Source organism: Perissodus microlepis, chromosome 14 (assembly GCF_051167445.1).
Source record: "Perissodus microlepis isolate ML-2025 ecotype Zambia chromosome 14, ASM5116744v1, whole genome shotgun sequence".
NCBI classification, from domain to species: domain Eukaryota; kingdom Metazoa; phylum Chordata; class Actinopteri; order Cichliformes; family Cichlidae; genus Perissodus; species Perissodus microlepis.
Genome location: NC_140474.1, coordinates 19,490,319 through 19,509,838, shown reverse-complemented (window position 1 = coordinate 19,509,838; position 19,520 = coordinate 19,490,319).

The following is a 19,520-nucleotide window of genomic DNA, read 5'->3' as shown; positions in this document are numbered from 1 at the left end:
CTTGAGTAAACAGAACTGAAGAGCCAACTACATGTCTGAGGTAGTTGGTAAATTTTCATACATTTAAATGACATGATACTGATACTGTTCATCTGCTATAGAGTTTTCTAGGCCTGTGAATTCTCCTTTTCCCCCCTACCGATCCGGTTTCCTAAGTCTTTTAAAGACACAATGAACACTATACTGAGAAATGCCAAGTTTTCAGCTACTGTAATAACTCTTTTGGATCCACCTTGTTGGTGCTAAAATAACATTTCATGTCTGTCAAACTGTATTATCTTTGACATTTCTCATAGATAAAACTAAAGATTGAAAACGACAACGATCAACTACTTGGAAAAACAGGTTGTAAGTAGGGCTGCCACGATTAGTCGACTAGTCACGATTACGTCGACTATCAAAATCGTCGACGACTAATTTAATAGTCGACATGTCGTTTGAAGCTTTGTGAGATCACAAAAGACGCAGGAATAAGTAGTAGGATTTAAGAGTGTAATAACGGACTGAAACACAAGATGGCAGCACTGCATGTACAAGGATGCCAGCTGCCGTTAAACCTCGAAGAAGAAGAAGAAGAAGCTGTGTCCCAGAATTCATAGCGCAGCCCAGCTCAGTTTCCAACAATGGTGGCAGCTAGTTAGTTTTAATATTACTGTTATTATTCTTTCTGGGTCACAAAATAAACGTTTAACATGTTTTCAGGCGAGAATGTAACTGTGTAAACTTCAAATATCTGCTCAGTTTATCAAGACACCACATATTTTCAAAAGCGCTCCGACGTTTTCGGAGACGTCTGTTACCCACTAGCTCGACAGCTAGCCGGGGGCAAAGCTCACTAGAACCGTGAGAACCCTGGACTCCGGGCAAATCGTTTTCAAACCCACGCTGTCTTTCGCTACTCAGGTTAAACATATATAAGTCACTTAGATAACTTAAAATTTTTATTATTTGGCTTTTTTTAGTATTTTATTTGTTCCTGAGTAAATCGGTTTGGCTGAGATTAAAGTTATAGTTTTTACACAGCTGAATAAACATCAAGCAGACAGCTGATTATCAGAAGTGTGAGATGCTCGAGAATTTACTCCGGTGTCCTGTTATATTTTAGATAGCAAGGAGTTTATTAAACTCAACCGAAACAATCTGCAAATTTCATTAAAATTTAATAAACTATCATCTTGCCTTTATTTTTAGTTAGTACATACCTTAAACACTTAAAGCTGTAAGCTAATGATAGTTATATAAGAGCAGATGCTGCTGGTGCAATAAGCTGTCCGTTTTATGTCCAATGGATGATGATCTGATTAATCGACTAATCGCAAAAATAATCGGTGACTAGTCGACTATCAAAATAATCGTTTGTGGCAGCCCTAGTTGTAAGTAACAAATTGCCTAAACATGCGATTTAAAATCAGTTCTTTGCTAAGTTGTCTGTTATGTTTTGACACAACACTGGTTTATTCCTTGGGGTGGGTGCCCCTTTTGACCTCAAATGATTCACATTGTTAAATGGCTTAACAAACAAACTAAACATTCCTCTGAAAATGACCGGGTACAAGGACAGGGCTAAATTAAGTGAAAAAGCAGCCAATGTCCAAAGATAAAAACAATTGTTCAACTACTACTAAAAAAAATCTGGCTTAAAGAAATGAGAGGGTGGCTCAAGACTTTTGCACAGGACTGTAATTTGAAGTTGTTGTTTTACATTGGGTTTTGTGTTTTACCTGTGTCCAGTATCATGCTAAGCTAAGCGGCTGCTTACTGCACTCACTCAACTCTCTGCTAGAGACCAACACAATTCCCTTCCTTCTGGAGTAAAACATGACAAGAAAACTCAAGTGGACGGTGGTGAAATCAGATTCATATTGCTGTTGCCACATAAGAGGAATCAACTCTGACATGTTTGGGGAAAGCACTTCTGTTCACTGATCCTTTGTGATAATATCGTGTGAGTCATTTCTCTACTGTAAATCTGACAGCACGAATGCAGGCGTGGGAACAGCTGAGTTCATTTTCACCACCAGAGCATTAAAACTCCAAAGTGCTGGTGGACGTATGTGGGTCAGGAGGGTTATCTGAAAGTGTTATGTGATCCCATCAGAGGTGTGAGACACGTGGCCCTGGTTCCAGTAAAGGTAACCTCAGCCTCCACATAAACCAAGCTCATTAAAACTGCCAACAAACCGTGGCGCTGGGTCACGTAAAGTAAAGTAATGCTGAGGCGGACAAAGTGCCTCTCTTAGAAAGTTTGTGTGTGGAAAAGAGAGAAGTAGCAATCGTAGCTCTTTCTGCTCACATCAAAGGAGGCTAAAGTGTCGAGTTGAAAGCTGAGAGATTGACGTTTTCATCACTGTGGCAACAAATCCTCTCATCTGCTTGACAGACACTGTCACCAGCCAGAACGGATGCACTTTTAGTAAGAGAAGAAGGAGCTGTAGCGGTGGCCATAATGTGTGTGTATGTGTGCTTATCTGTGTTTCCATAAATCAATACCTAAAAGTTGTGTAGTTTTTAAAAACTGCATCTATCTTAAAAAGAGAGGTTGTTCCTCTATCTCTTTGCTCATTTTGCACAAAAAAACAAAAAACGTTTCGTAATGTTACAAAGATCAGTGTTCATGATTTCCATTTTATTTAAACATGAAAGTATACATGTATTAGGGCGGTTGAGAGGCTCCTACGCTTTAATGACATGACACTACTAGGACTTTGATGTGAAATTTACCAAAAAAGAAAAAACACATACCTGTTCAGTCTTAAAAATCTTTCTCATATATGAAAAGGATTTTTTATTTTGTCCATGTTTTTTATGGTAGTTTTGGATGACAATTAATGCACAAGAGACAGAAATTTAAGTGACTAATCTTGTGTAAGTATTAAATCTGTAAATAGGTCAGCTGTGAGGATTCATCAGCAAGTCAGGATAAAATTGTGCGCTAGTAGTTTCAAGGAGCTTCATGATTCTCATGTCTGCTATTTTATTCTATTCCTTTCTATTTCTTATGCTTTCTAAAATGTTCCAACTCACATTCCCTTTTAACAATCAGCAATCTAGTGAGTTTTCTATTTTATTTTAGAAAATAATTCTTTAAACTTAACAGAGCATGTGATACTTGTAATACTCTACATGACAAGGAACAAATAATGTATTGCATGTATGCATTTCCATTTTTGATACTTTCCTAGATTTTACACAGTTAGCCTGCACTCTTTTAACTAGCATTTAACTGTAAACCAGGCTTTTAACTACTGAGATAGTTTGTGTCATTTATTGTTAGATTATGACCACTTGGCTTCTTATGTTTAATACATAGAGGCAGAATAGTCCAAATTAAACACAAGATCAGAGTTTTGTGCTAAGAGTGAATGCTACAACCCTTTGATCTTCAGTTCGGGGTTATTTGTTATGTAAATTATTCAAGCTAAATAATCTTGTTTTAAATTATTGGAAATTATTTTTTTTATGGGTGTAGATTTTACCACAAAGTGTCACAATTTCTGTGGTTGCATCTACACATAAGTTTTAATCATGATATAGAAAATATTGCGTAATATACTTTTTGACCTCTGCAAGCAGCAGTAGATGTAGGATGGTGGATGTTATGCATGAAAAAATTCAATTTGTGTACTTTTTAATGTGAATATTAAAATGGGTTTTGTTGTGCTATTATTTTGTTATATTTGATAAATTCAGTCAGGTGGTTCGGTTTGTATGTGCTTCAGTGGAACTGGACAAAGATGATGAAATTTTATGAGCATTTAACATCTATTCTTTATCATTATATGACTCTTGCAATTGCAATTATTTTTAATGTACTGTAAAACAATAAGAATGAAAGTGATCATTTTATTCTATTAATTCTATTTGATACTATCAAAAGTATTGTTTCTCCTCCAACTCAGCATGCTGTGTTACTTTCTGACGAAGATTGTAGCACTTTCCTCAATTACTTTGTAAATAAGGTGATGGACTTGAGATCCAAAATCTCCTCAAGTGCCTCCCCCTATGAAGATGCCCCTTGTTGTCCGGGGTCATTTACTTCTTTTTCTCCAATCACACTCAATGACTTAATTGCAGTAATAGGTAAAATGAAATCCTCATCATGCTCCTTAGATATATTACCTCCCTCTGTCCTGTCTGGGACTCTCACCAGCATTGGTCCCACACTACTATCCATCATCAACAATTCACTGAGGCAAGGCTGTGTTCCGTCCTATTTTAAACATGCTGAGGTAACCCCTCTGTTAAAAAAACCGAATCTAGATCCTACCTCCCCTAGTAGTTACCGTCCTATTTCAAGATTGCCATTTATAAGTAAATTACTAGAAAGAATTGTAGAAAATCAGTTCAGGTCCTTACTATGCCGATTGCAGATTTTTGACCCTTTTCAGTCTGGCTTTCAAAAGCAGCACTCTACGGAGACCGCTCTCTTAAGGGCCTATAATGATCTACTAATGGCATCTGATGCAGGAAATTGTTCCGTGATCATTTTGCTAGATCTTAGCGCAGCCTTCGATACCATCGACCACAAAATCCTACTCAACAGGCTGAAGGTTCTGGCTGGTATATCTGGCACCGCCTTAGACTGGTTTTCTTCCTACTTATCAGACAGGACCTTTTCTGTTAGGACTGATAGGTTCTCCTCTAACACTGCTGCCCTAACCTGTGGGGTTCCACAGGGTTCAGTATTGGGTCCATTATTATTTTCTTTTTATATGCTTCCTTTAGCTGGCATTATTCAGTCTTTTAGTGACCTGTCTTATCATTTCTATGCCGATGACATTCAGCTGTATATGTCCTTTAAGCCTCATCAGCTGGATAGGCTGTCCACCCTAGTCCAGGCTTTAACTCAAATCTCTGATTGGCTTTCTAACAATTACTTTGTTTTAAACATGAACAAGACAGAGGCCATGATCATAGCTCCTCCTGATCTATATTCTAAAATCAGTCAGGTTCTTGCCCCTTTCTGTTCTTCTGCTAAACCAAATATTCGAAATCTTGGAGTAATATTTGACTCTTCTTTGGGCCTTGACTCACACGTAAAATCTCTGTCTCGTTCCTGTTTCTTTCATTTAAGGAATATTTCTAAACTGCGACATATGGTCTCCTCAGCTGAACTGGAAAAAATTGTCCATGCATTTGTGTCATTACGTTTAGATTATTGTAATTCCCTGTTTACCAGCTTGGATAAATCATCTCTTTCTCGCCTCCAAGCTATGCAAAACGCAGCAGCCAGACTACTAACTCGCTCTAGCAAGCGAGCTCACATCACTCCTATTTTATGCTCTTTACATTGGCTCCCAATAGATTTTAGAATTTGTTTTAAAATTATTGTTTTAACGTACAGAGCACTAAATGGCCAAGCCCCAGATTATTTATCCAAGCTTCTCACAAAATACACTACTGCTCGCCGTCTCCGCTCACAGACTCAGAGTTTGTTGGTTGCTCCCAGAACACGTCTGAAGACGAAAGGGGACAGAGCCTTTCAGTCTGTGGCACCAAGGCTGTGGAACAGTCTACCTCTATAACTACGTTTGGTTGACTCTGTGGAATCCTTTAAAAAACAGTTAAAAACTTTACTGTTTAAACAAGCTTTCTGTTGACCAATGCTTTTCATATTTTTATATTTTTTAATTTACATTTAAACTCTATATTGTGTATATTGTGCATTTTGCTATTTATTGTACTGTTTATTTTAATCTCTCTGTGCAGCGCTTTGTGACTACCTGTCTATGAAAAGCGCTTAATAAATAAACTTTACCTTACCTTACCTTTATGCAATGCTAATGAAAACATTTTGACTTAAAGAACCTTCAACAGTCACATGTCAGATTCTGCCCTGCCCCTACAATCTAATGATTGTGTCACAGAAACAACACCGATGGCTGTCAGTGGAATGAACAATAAATAAATCACATGTGAAAGCTGACAAGCTGTGGACAAGACGCTGTAGCTGATTCAAATGTATGAATGTGCCCGCGGCACATTTCCAGCTACAGTGGCTTGCAAAAGTATTCAGCCCCCTTGAACTTACCCACATTTTGTCACATTACAGCCACAAACATGAATCAATTTTATTGGAATTCCATGTGAAAGACCAACACAAAGTGGTGTACACGTGAGAAGTGGAACGAAAATCATACATGATTCCAAACATTTTTTTTATAAATAAATAACTGAAAAGTGGGTTGTGCGTAATTATTCAGCCCCCTTTGGTCTGAGTGCAGTCAGTTGCCCATAGACATTGCCTGATGAGTGCTAATGACTAAATAGAGTGCACCTGTGTGTAATCTAATGTTACTACAAATACAGCTGCTCTGTGATGGCCTCAGAGGTTGTCTAAGAGGATATTGGGAGCAACAACACCATGAAGTCCAAAGAACACACCAGACAGGTCAGGGATAAAGTTATTGAGAAATTTAAAGCAGGCTTAGGCTACAAAAAGATTTCCCAAGCCTTGAGCATCCCACGGAGCACTGTTCAAGCGATCATTCAGAAATGGAAGGAGTATGGCACAACTGTAAACCTACCAAGACAAGGCCGTCCACCTAAACTCACAGGCCGAACAAGGAGAGCGCTGATCAGAAATGCAGCCAAGAGGCCCATGGTGACTCTGGACGAGCTGCAGAGATCTACAGCTCAGGTGGGGGAATCTGTCCATAGGACAACTATTAGTCGTGCAATGCACAAAGTTGGCCTTTATGGAAGAGTGGCAAGAAGGAAGCCATTGTTAACAGAAAACCATAAGAAGTCCCGTTTGCAGTTTGCCACAAGCCATGTGGGGGACACAGCAAACATGCGGAAGAAGGTGCTCTGGTCAGATGAGACCAAAATGGGACTTTTTGGCCAAAATGCAAAACGCTATGTGTGGCGGAAAACTAACACTGCACATCACTCTGAACACACCATCCCCACTGTCAAATATGGTGGTGGCAGCATCATGCTCTGGGGGTGCTTCTCTTCAGCAGGGACAGGGAAGCTGGTCAGAGTTGATGGGAAGATGGATGGAGCCAAATACAGGGCAATCTTGGAAGAAAACCTCTTGGAGTCTGCAAAAGACTTGAGACTGGGGCGGAGGTTCGCCTTCCAGCAGGACAGCGACCCTAAACATAAAGCCATATCCATGTGTTAGAATGGCCCAGTCAAAGTCCAGATCTAAATCCAATCGAGAATCTGTGGCAAGATCTGAAAACTGCTGTTCACAAACGCTGTCCATCTAATCTGACTGAGCTGGAGCTGTTTTGCAAAGAAGAATGGGCAAGAATTTCAGAAGATGATGGACTTATTTTAAATCACTTACACCGGCCAGCTATTGCATTTAAAACATGGGCAGTTGTATTAACAATAAAACCCTATGATGGGAAACCTTAGGTTTTGGGATCCATATGGATGCTTCTTTGACACATAACCAATGATGTAGACAACAAGGACTAGCCATGCAGGTGCCACCCCTCAACCCACAGGATCCAAAGGGTCCGCTGCCAGTTTCACAGGATCATACAGGACACGCCCAGAAATTAATGTGGAAGATGTGGTATGTAGGTCAGTAGTATTTATTTTTATGTGTTAGTAGAAGGAAGATAAATTTTCATTTGTGTTTGAATAATTATTTCCTCTAAACTCAGTCTCAGTGATTCAGCGTTTCAAGAACTCCCACTCTTCACATATTTCTCGGCCCATTATGAAATCCTAATATGCAAATCTCATGATCCGAGGCAGTGCCAGTAACCACAAACAGCTAAATGACAGGTAAGCTGAAGACTAGATACCAATTGTCTGGCTAGCTGAGTTGCTTTTCAGTTATGTCTTCGCAGACTGGATGATTTTAAAGTTTGTGGTCTGGTGAGCAGAAAGTGGGTGGTACGTTTATGGTTGTTGTATTGAATCAGTAGTATCTGGCCTGAATTCATGTGGGATTTGACTGCTGCATAATGTGTCATTTGTATTTGCATTTAATGGGGGTGTGCAAATTAAGGTAATGTTCCAAGACAACCACATCCAGCTGGACTATTTACTGTTTTCATTTTAGTCAACTACTTTAAACCCTTAATTTGAGGATTGGGCATATGATCCCTCATTAGATCACATGTCATTAGTTGTTTTAATGGAAACGAATCTGGTGGCTGTCACTAACTATAAGATATCAAGTAAAATTTGTTAATTTTCTCATGAATGCTTTTCTTGCTGCAGGCTGAAATTCTCTCTGGGTGATGTTGTGAGGATTACATAATGTATAGGGGTTCTTTTTAACTACTTGCTATCATGCAATTCGTGCCTCCTTACGCCAACATTTTCTACAAAACATGAGGAAGCTTGATGCATATGTCAGCAGTCAACTGTCAGAATAAGCAAAGCTAAATTATTGCTGTTTCTCCCCACAAGCTAAGTCTTACGCACACGATTGTGAAGGTGGGTAATTCACCTCGAAGTCTGTTGTTATTGGGGAAAAAAAAGAGCAGGCAGATCTGTTAATGGCCTGGATGATACCGATGACAGTTGTGTTGGCATGAGAACGTTGCCACTCAAAGTTCAGAGGTTAATGAGGATTCCTCTCCTGCACCCATGCCAGCAGCAATACTGCAATGCTGCAACTTTGCCATTAATAGAAGGATAATAAACTAACCCACTCATGGTAAGCATAAAAATAACAATGTCAGAAAATATCAAAGAAAGCTTACAAAAATTTATCACAACTATTCATTTCACTTTTATTTACATAGCGCCAAATCACAAGAACACTCTCCTCAAGGCGCTTTATATTGTAAGGTAAAGATCCTACAATGATACAACAACTAGTAAATAAACTCACCTAGTTTTTGGATTCAGTGGCTGCTCTCTTTCTTGTCTTTCTTGTCCCAGTCAGGTTCCCTCACTCAGCCCTCTAACCTCTGTTGACAGCTTAAGTCTATTTCTCCTGTGGACCTGTGCACCTCCCACTTCCTTATACCTGATAGTGAGGTACTTCGATTAGATTGACTGTTTAAATGTGTATGGAAATGGTTGATGGGTTGGTTTCAGATTTTGGCAGCTCGGAATATCATCCTCATGTTTTGAGTGTGTGTGTGTGTGGCACTCATCCAAGCTAGCCCAGCAATAAGAAAGAAAAACCTGCTGGAACAGGTTTCAAAAGATCTACTTGGTGCAGTCACTGGCAGCTGGCAGCCCTCTCTTCCTCCTTCCATCAGTCTTTTCTCTGAATGTTTGGCTGTCTGTACGGGACATAAAATACAGCACCGCTCACAGCACAGAGCGGGCATCTTGCCCTGCTTTCTGAGCTTGCCCATGGCAAAGGCTGCCTTCACTATGATCTGTTTTCATTTAACTATTGAGTGTTCAAACAAACATGTGCACAGGTGAATGCAGGCAACACCGTTTGTGCATTTGAAGCCTGCAAGAACACAAACGCGCCAGATGCAGCAATCAAAGCAACAATGGCTACCCTAGTGAACAGAAGCAGTCATTCTGGAAATGTTAGTTTCTGATGTAACCAGTAACAGTAAATGTCATACCTCGTGGACATATCCACCAGTTGTTTCTTACGGTCTGCAGAATCTGAAGTCAAACTGATCTTAGGACCACCAGGCAGCTCCCACGTACATTTTAAGATCCCTGATATTTTTAGGAACTAGTGTTTAAAAATCAGCTGTTAAGCTTGAAAAGAAACTGAGGTAGATATTTAACGAAGAATGTGAGAGAGGGAGTAAAGGTATGTCAATACAGGTAGATTCCTATCCTATCCTCCCAATGAACCAGGAACAACAGCAGCCTTAGCTCGTAGCTATACCTTGAACAAACCCTGTCCTCAGTGAGAGGGTGAGGCCGAGTGACAGAGAAAGACTGAGGATTAGTTACAGACTGAATAAACTCTTGTGTTACAATGCAACGCCTCTGCAGAGTGAAGATAGTGCCCAAGGCCTTTTCTGCCAAAGATGAAGCTCTTGAGGAGGGAGTAATGTGGGAACAGATTCCGGGGGGCTCTTCAGTCAAAGTCTCAGTGTCTTCTGGAAAATAATTGCTCCGGTGCTCGAGTGTTCTCAGTTGCAATATCATGTTTTCTAGAGCTGAAGCAACAAAACAATGCCTCTGACAGCAAGTCAGAGCACAGTTTGTACAGTTTTGAACTTGACTTATATCTTTAGAATTACATCACACGTAAGCCAGATCTAAAATCATGACAGGTGAGTGAATGTTGTTTTCTTTGAGGGCTTTTGCATATAATTTACTCGCTGCTATATGCAAATAAAAATCCTGCAGGGGAAAAAAAAAAATGCACACTAACTTGCACATCCAGTTTAGTTGTTTGATCAGCTCAGTGATCGGCCTCTTACCTACATTGTAAGCCATTATGAAAATGAATGGTATAAATAATAAATTAAAAGGATGACCTTTTCATATCAGTTTCTTCTCTGACCGTCCCCTCCATGTCACCACAGACTCGCTAATAGCAGATATGGCAAAATGTACCTTAAATAGATAAATATCTCTACTGACACGCTGTTGACGGGCATGTACTTGTTAAATTGCTTCCTGATCTTTATTTAGCAGCTGTCGGCTGGATTACTCCCTCATAATTTATTTTTTTTTTTTTTTTAACTTTCTTTTTTATCTTTTATCCGCAAAAACTAAAGTCATTCCTGGAAATTAAAAAAAGACCCCAAAATGATCAACATAAAAATGGAAATTTGCTAAACGTGTTAGCATTATTAGCCTGCTAACTTTGCTTTTCAGCTCAAAGCAGAGTTGTGCTGTAATATGTTAGCACACCACTCATATGCAGTACCTGCTTCATGACATACTTTACAATGTGAAACAGACGTCATGTTTGTGATTTGTTGGGTAATATTTGAATTTTGACCTGGTGTTGTTTGCTTGTTCTTTAAAGATATTAGTTTTATGTGTTGTTACCCAATACAACACTAACAAATAGTTTAGGGTCGTCTGGGTGTCTGGAGCCTATCCTAGCGCTCATTGGGCAAAAACTGGCATTCACCCTGGTTAACTAGCAGGTCTCTCATTGTGTTAGTTATTGATTAAAAGTCACGCATGTATATGTCTACCTTTCATTTCAATAAAATTTTAATGGTGTTTAAAGGTGGTTGGAGTAATAAGACTAGGTACCAGCTAACAAATGAAGCAGGTTTTTTTTTGTTTGGTTTTTTTTTTGTTTTTTTTGGGGGGGGGTTGCAATGATTGATCTCATAAACCCTTATTTTACTCATATCAAATGTTTACACTGGGGAAATGTATCATTTTAAGAAAAATGCTCATTTATTTTGAAATTAATGGCAACAACACATCTCAAAAAGTTTGGCCAGTTTAGTATTAAAGGTTTCAAGTTTTCCCAAAATATTTTGCTGCTGTGGTTCAGAGAAGACAGCAGCATTTCTGGATCACGTTTACATATCGACAGTGATTTCTGAACGTGTTCATGTGTCCATCAGGGGATTTCCATGACCGAATCATGTCGGTTTTTAATTCAGTGCGGTCCGAGGAACCTGAAAATTACATAGATGTAATCTTCGTCTTTGTCCCTTGTGCACAGAGATTTCTCCCGATTCCACTGAATCTTTTAATTTTATGATAATATTGGGCACTGTAGATGGTGAGAAGTTTTTCTACAGACTGCTGAATCTCTGCCCATTTTTAATTGGGAGAAACTCTGCCTCTCTAAGATTGTTTTTAATACCAAACCATGTTGCTGACCTGTTGCCAATATAACAAGTAGGTAAAAATGGTTTTTTTGTTCTTTTACAGGATTTTGTTGTCATCTCCCTTCTTTTGTGAGACATGCTGCTGTCATCCAATTTAAAATGAGTTAATGTTTCTTAAAATGATCAATCTTCAACGTGTTTGTTCTATTGTGAATAAAATATGAGCATCTGAGACTTGCCAATCATTGCATTCTGTTTTTATTTACACTTTATGCAGCGTTTGGCGCCCCATCTTTTTTTCCTTCTTTGTATACATATGACAAAATGTAAACCTTTTTAAGAGGGATGGATTTCCTGTGGCCATCAGATCACATAAATTGTCAATCAAATATCACCTGAAGGCAAACATGCTTTTTTTAACCAACTAGTTAAATTAAACATTGATTTGTTTTGTTTTGTTTTGTTTTGTTTTGCATGGCCTCAAACTGACAAATTAGGCATTTGACTCTTTATTCACAAATGATAAAGAGAGATAAGGAATGTTGGGGAAAAGTGGCTGAAACATGAAAACCATAATGTATCTATTTGTGCTGAGAGTAATCCTTAAAGCTACAAGAACAATGTATACAGCTAAATCTAAGCAGAACTTTACCTCTGATAGCAGACCTCCTTTATTACAGTAAGCATGAAATATGTGTGATCATTAACAAATCAGGACTATTATAGGGTGGACCTTTAATGGTGTGGCTGCACGTGCTCTTCCCAAAGTGGACGTTATGACACGAGGCCATCGACTATATTTTCTTCCTCAGATCCACAGCTTAGCCATCCTGGCTAATTTAAGCATTTGAAGCTACACATGTGTCAGTACACAGTACACAGCACTTTATCGCACACAGGGGTGTGTGATAAAGTGAGAATAGAGCTGAAATTCCACATTAGAAATAATGATTTATGAATGGCCTTTAAAAACTCAGGAAAACATTCAGAGTGCCTGAGGCAGCGAGCTTTATCACCAAGTACTTCACATTTATGGCTCAGTGTGCACTTAAATGAATTCAGTAATTACAGTTGGTATCCCAGGGATATTGAATAATAAAATGTGCAGCTGTTTCTCCAAATGACTGTTCTTGGTATCCCATTTGAAAAAATTACCATTTCATGACCAGTTATTAAAAATCAGAGGTGCATTAAAGCAGTAAAGCTTTCCACTTGCATTTCAGATCATTATGCATCATATTGATTCTCTTCTCACTTATTATTACATGATCAGAAGCTTGAGTCTTGGGATAACCCAGCTGTACTGCAGCATTACAGGGCACAAAACACAACACTGGGATGTGAGTGGTGTAATAACCCTTCACATCCTATATAAAGGCATAAATGTTGAGTCTTACCTCTGATAGCTGACATCAGTTGGACCTTCTTGAACCTCCATAACTGTGAGAATCAAATCCCTGAGAGCGAGTGATAGATTTTCCTTTGTGTGATGCTGTCGTCCAGCCTTTACCAGGAGCATGGTCTGTAGATTAAATAAAAATGTTCTGGGCTTCATAACTGCTTACTCCTTTGACCCTTTGAGTTTTCTGCTTCCACCATTTTAAAGTCCTTTTTGCCCCATGCCTTCACATACAGCAGATATACGGCCCCCTGCCAAGAGGTTCAATGAAATGTTTTCAATCAGCGTCATATAATAGATTTTCCTGACCTTCAATCGTTTTGAATTTGTCCCACATGACCCCTTGAAAGGATTTGCCTCCTGTTCCCATGGCTCTCCTTAAATCAGCCGAGGGGTCAGTGGTCATAATCCTATAGATGGCAATGAGATTTGAGCCCATCATTAGATTTAAAAGTAACTACAACTCTTGGATCTGCAGTGTCGCTATTGTAAAGATGTGCTTTCTTTAAGTAAGTTAAATATTCTACCTTTGATCAAATAATCAAAAGTTTGATTATCACATTTCTGTGTACTACCACGTGTACAATCTAACCATACTGACAGAATTGCAGTTTGACATGTATGCTTAATACCAAAAACACAATTTGTACTGAGGTTGAACAGAGGAACAGCAATCCCCATGAAGCCATTTTTATGTAGATATCCTGTCAGTAGACCTAATGTGAACCATTATGTAAGATGTATAAAATGCAAACACAATAAAATATCCATCCATCTATTCATTCTGTTCTGCTCATCCAATTAAGGGTCAATAAAGTATCATTAAATCAAAATAAACTAAAACGATGCTGCTTGGGAATCAAGTGCAAATTCATATCGATGGACATTGAAAGAGCCAATCTAAAATACAGCAAACATAACATTTCAAAAAGAATTTCAATATTGAGTGAATTAAGATATTTTACGGGCCACATTTTGCTCCATGTTCTCTATTTTTCACTGATTTCACCGTGCTTAAATTGGGGCTAACCCTAAAATCATTATCTATATTGCAAAAAAAAGGGGGATTGTTCATAATATGAGTAATAAAGATTATACAAATCCCCTATATCTAAAATCAAAAACATTAAAATCTACTTCATTTTCATATATATATCAACTATATCAAAACCATGTTTACCAGGTTAGGCAAATAACAAACTGAATGCACAGTTTTATACCTGCACAACGGACTTTTCTGAGAGGTCAGAAATTAATAAAGCATAACATTCAACCACTAAAACAATTTTTTCTGCTCAGAAATACAAGTAAAGAACTGTTTTTTATTTACTTTGTAGGTTTGTAACCTGCTTGTTGTAAAACAGAAAATTTGAAAATTGATTGAGTGTCACTCAGTAAGAGGCCTCAGGGGCTATCAGGCCACACGAAGGAGCTTTGATTAGAACTACAAAGACAGCTGCAAGCCTCGTTGTTGCAGTCCTGCAAAAGTAGGAGATGTTTTTCAAATAATTAGTACTGCTAATATTAGCCCAGCTTGGAAATACACTCAGCTGAAACGTGGCCATGTTCCCCGCGTTAGTGGTTATGATGGCTGTTATGACTCCAGCAGGATGATTGCTGCCTTCGCTCGAAGAAAACAAATTATGTCTAGTGCTTGACCCGAGACAATGCAATGTTTTGTTAACACCATCAGCCTTCTAATAAGATCGATGGCAATTTATCAAACCACGGAGGCACGTTCACATTGCATTTGCTGCTTAAGCTTCCTGAGATCAGTTTCCATGGTAATATTCAGGATATTATGGCCATGCAATTAGATAATAAAGATCAGATATATGAGGATTAATATAAGCTGCTTATCAAAAAATTTGATATAATCTTTATCCAAAACCCTGTGTGCATATCAACATGTTCACTTATAGAGCTTTGTATGTAAATCTATACAAACATTAAAATACTATCACAGCCAAATGATGTGCATGGCCAGGCTGTAAAGCTTTTTGTTTTGCAATACATTTTTTTAAGTCACAAATGACCAAAACCAAGATGAACTTATTGAAGTTTTAATAAATTTAAAGGTTAGTAAGATATAAGAGATTTGTATCTCTGCCTCTGAGAGTGACAATCACTATGTTGTGGGCTTGTTTGAAAGGTTTTCATGATATTCTTCTTCTTATTGTTCTTGTTAGTGTCATGTTGTGTCTCACCATGAAGGCCAGTATTAGTACGAAGACCTTGGTGGTAACAACACTGCTGGAACGTTCAGTGAATGTGGCCACCAGCACACACACACAGCAATGTAGAAATGCCAAAGAGATTAATCTCTTTCTTTTTCTTCTTTCTTCAATCCACAGTGGAATTTCAGACTTCTTGATCCCAACATCCGAATATTAATAGACTGCATTATCTTTATAAAAATATGGTCTTGATGAACATCTGGCAAATGCAAATCATCTTCAGCGGAGCATAAAGGATGCTCCGTGGAACCACGACAAGAACAAGGAGACAAAGAAATACAATAACATCAAAAGCACCTCGATAGCTGTTTATTTTCTGTCCAAAAGCCTTCCTCTATATTGTCTCCAGATAATGAATGTATTTCGCAAAGATGAAACACAAGAAAGCTGCCAAATCAGTTGTTAATGTGTAGTTGTAACTTGGTTTGTACTTCAACAGGTTTTTCCACTTTCCCAAAGTGACTAATGGACTATTGGCACCCGAAAGTCTGCATCACACCTTTTAAACCAAGTGTGTGTTAATCATTATGTCACCCTTCTGTGTGCAACACACACTGATGTTTCAGCTTTTTGAGGAGCAACAAGGCCTTGTTGCTCATAAGCAGGAGCAAGACATGCTCAACTTAAGTTACCAAGGAAGAAAAATTAATCTTTGACACTGAAGTAGTTTGTCTGATGAACAGCACAGCAGGAACTGCTGCACAGGCTTGACCTTGAGGCTATCAGGCTACATCTCTGCAAGGAGTTGGTATAAAGTTAATTAGAAAGCACTGAATCAGCGAGATGAGTTGTCACAGGCGGTAAAAGTTACTGACTGTATCTTTGGCTGTTACAGAAAACAGCATAAAATCGTAAAAAAGCTGTGTTTTTATCTTTAAGAGAGAAGTTACAGAGGTTAAACTGTGACGCAACAGTGAAAAGCACACTTTCCTTTGTGCTGCATGTATAATCGCAGTATGAAAAGTCTTCTTACTTTAGCATCCCTCCTCTTATCCTCCTAAAACAAGCTGACTTGTGCTTTTTTTGTTTCTTCATCATGACCGTGTCAGTGTGACTCTGCAAATGAAAGCACAAATGTAACGATGGTTTCATTTCAAGTGAACAGGAAGACTCATATAAAATAGAGCCAATAAACCTTCAGTGTCAGATTTCATACCTTTAAAATCTGATCCTGAAAAAGTGCCAGTCATCTTTTTATCATAAAAGTGTTAATAACTTTATACCTGTTATAAACAACTATACTGATCTCATTAGGTGACCTCTGGACTTCCCACAGCATCAGGGGTAAAGTGGAGAGGGTGCAGAGCAACAATGATGGTCTTATGTCTGTGAAGGTTCTCAGTCATCCAGGTCATCGTAGTCAAAGGAGCTTGCAAAGAAAAGCGTCTGGACTTCTTTAAGTTGCTTGAAGACGTTTCACCTCTCATCCGAGAAGCTTCTTCAGTTCTAAGGTCAAATGGTGGGGAGTCCCAGATTTAAACCTAGTGGGAGTATCCCCCCACAGAGGGACAAAAGGACCCCCTGATGATCCTCTAATCGCCTGAGCCAAGGTGGGAAACTGGGTGTGGGTCCCAATCAGCCAGGGTTTCGGGTGAGCTCGTTGTGAAACCTGTCCTCACCTTATCATGACCTCAGGAATTCGCATGATAAGGTACAAGATGTCACTATTTGGTGATCGGTACACATCCAAAGCTGTGTAATAAGCAACTACTGTGCCAAGAGTTTGTCTTTGTTAAGGAGCACAGTGGTTTCAGCCAAGTATGAACTCAGACAAAACCAAAAATGTGACTATAACAAGCGCACATCCCTCTGCGAAGCTCATGCTCCATGCTTTTATATTCATCTTTGATTGCTCCGTTGATTATTTGGTATGTCTTCTTGCCTTCATAATCCTTTCTATTCTTTCAGAGTTGTAACATTTACAATCCACAGAACCCAAAATAATGAACTGCAGGCAATATGATCCCACATGTCAGTTTGGTCAGAGATTACACGATGCCAAGGGTCAGTGATGTAGGCCTGAACATGTTATAACAAAGAAGACAACATAGAACAATAATATAAATCCAGACAAATGTCTTTTTTGATTACCTCTCAATCTGATATATATTAGGTTTTGCAAAGTTTGGATACAGATGTAGATTTTTCTGATTTTCAGCTATTCCTTGTAGGATATTCATTGAAAAACATAAGAAGAGGCAGAAATGTAATTTAGATCAAAACACAGTCTGTCTCTACACATGTATTATTCCCAGTAAGCTACATGTTACTATGTATTGGGAAAATCCATAGTGACATATAACACTATACACTGTGAGAAGTAAAAGAGGACCGTAAGCTCCTCTTAATAAATGTAGGACCAACCTGCAGAGGTCCTCACCAGGCTGTTCAACCCCTCCCTGACTCATGCCACGTTCCCACCTGTCTGAAGGCCTCCACCATCATTTCCATCCCCAAAAAGACTGGTATAGACAGCCTCAATGACTACAGACCTCCAGAGGCCTACTACAGTTTCTAAGGTAGAAATTAAATTTGTATTTTAAGATGTGGTCATTACAACAGTCACATTGTCTTGCTCATTAGGTCAACTGATTTGGTAGGGGGAAGAACAATGCCCAGTCGGTCGTTATTAAAGTGAGCACAGCACATTGTAAGCAGGTATTCATGTAACAGCATGAATGTTGGACGTCATCCCACCTAACCCAAAAATAGCATAAGAATAAATCCCTGAATGTGGTTGATTGAAAATGTTAAAAGATTGGTTATGTCTCAATGCTGCAGCAGGATCATCTATAAAAACAGGTTTTAGTCTCCGATGGGTGTAACTTACCAAGAAGACCAATGTTATGATTCCAGTGTAAAACCTTTCATGAAATTAAAATGTTGACAATCCAGAACATTCTCCAGTGTGTGTGCGTGTGCGTGTGCGTGTGCGTGTGTGTGTGTGTGTGTGTGTGTGTGTGTGTGTGTGTGTGTGTGTGTGTGTGTGAGTACATAAAGTCAAATCAGTTCTGCAGAAAAGAGCGATCAGTGTTATTGCCTGAGGCAAACATGAGTTGTGTATAAAAAAATAAAAGCCCCTGATATCTGCAAAGATAAAGGTATTTTTCAAAGTAAAAAAAAAAAAGGATATCAGTGAGTAAACTTTTGCTTTAAAGACAATATCTTAGGCTGTGATGACATTTCGGTTTTTGGCATCGTGCTGATGGGTGGTGAGATTCCTATAAGGCCATTGCTCAGGAATAGCCTACAGAGAGTTTGTGCATATGTCAGAAAATCAGAAAACCTGATACAAACACAAACTCAAAAAAAAAAAACTTTAAATTTCAGATTAATGAGAAATATATTTTAGATAAATGATAAAAACACAATTACGTACACTCACTGTCGACTTCAGTGGACACACCTTGCAAGTACTGAGTTGGGCCCCTTTCATAGTCAGAGCTGCTTTAATTCTTTGTGGCATAAATTCAACTAGATGCTGGAAACATTCCTTGGATAGTTGCTGCAGATTTGTCAGCTGCACATCCTTGATGTGAATCTCTTCTACCCGTTCATCCCAAAGGTGTTCTATTGGATTGAGATCTGATGACTGTGGAGGCCATGTGAGTACATAAAACATCCTCCTGGAAGCAGCCATCAGAACATGGTACACTGTGGTCATAAAGGGATGGACATGATACTCAGGTAGGTAGCTCACTGGACATTTTCTCTTTTTCAGACTGTTCTCTGTAAACCTTAAAGAAGGTTGTGTGGCAAAATACCTGAAATACTCAAACCAGCCCATCTGGCACCAACAACCGCGCCACGTTCAAACTCACTTATCTTTTTTCCTCATTCTGATCCTCAGAATCAACTTCGGCAGGTCGTCTTAACCATGTCTACATGCATAAATGCATTGAGTTGCTGCTATATGACTGTCTGGTTAGATATTTGCGTTATCCAGTGGTTGGTAATAAAGTACCTGGTGCGTGTTTCTGTATTGAATACACTATAAATAACAGCTCTTGCTGTCTTTCTTGTAGTGCCATGGCTACAGGCTGCCAACCTTAATAACCACCCACTGAACCTTGTCAGTTTTTTAATTAAACAATTGAATGACAGAGAAAACGACAGCAAGGGCGGCACCTTTTTGTTTTTTCCACACCCAATTGCACCTACACATTAGTGTGTGGGTGAAATGAAAGCCAGCAAACGTTTTACATGTGTTTTTATTGGCATGTGGTCGAAACTTTA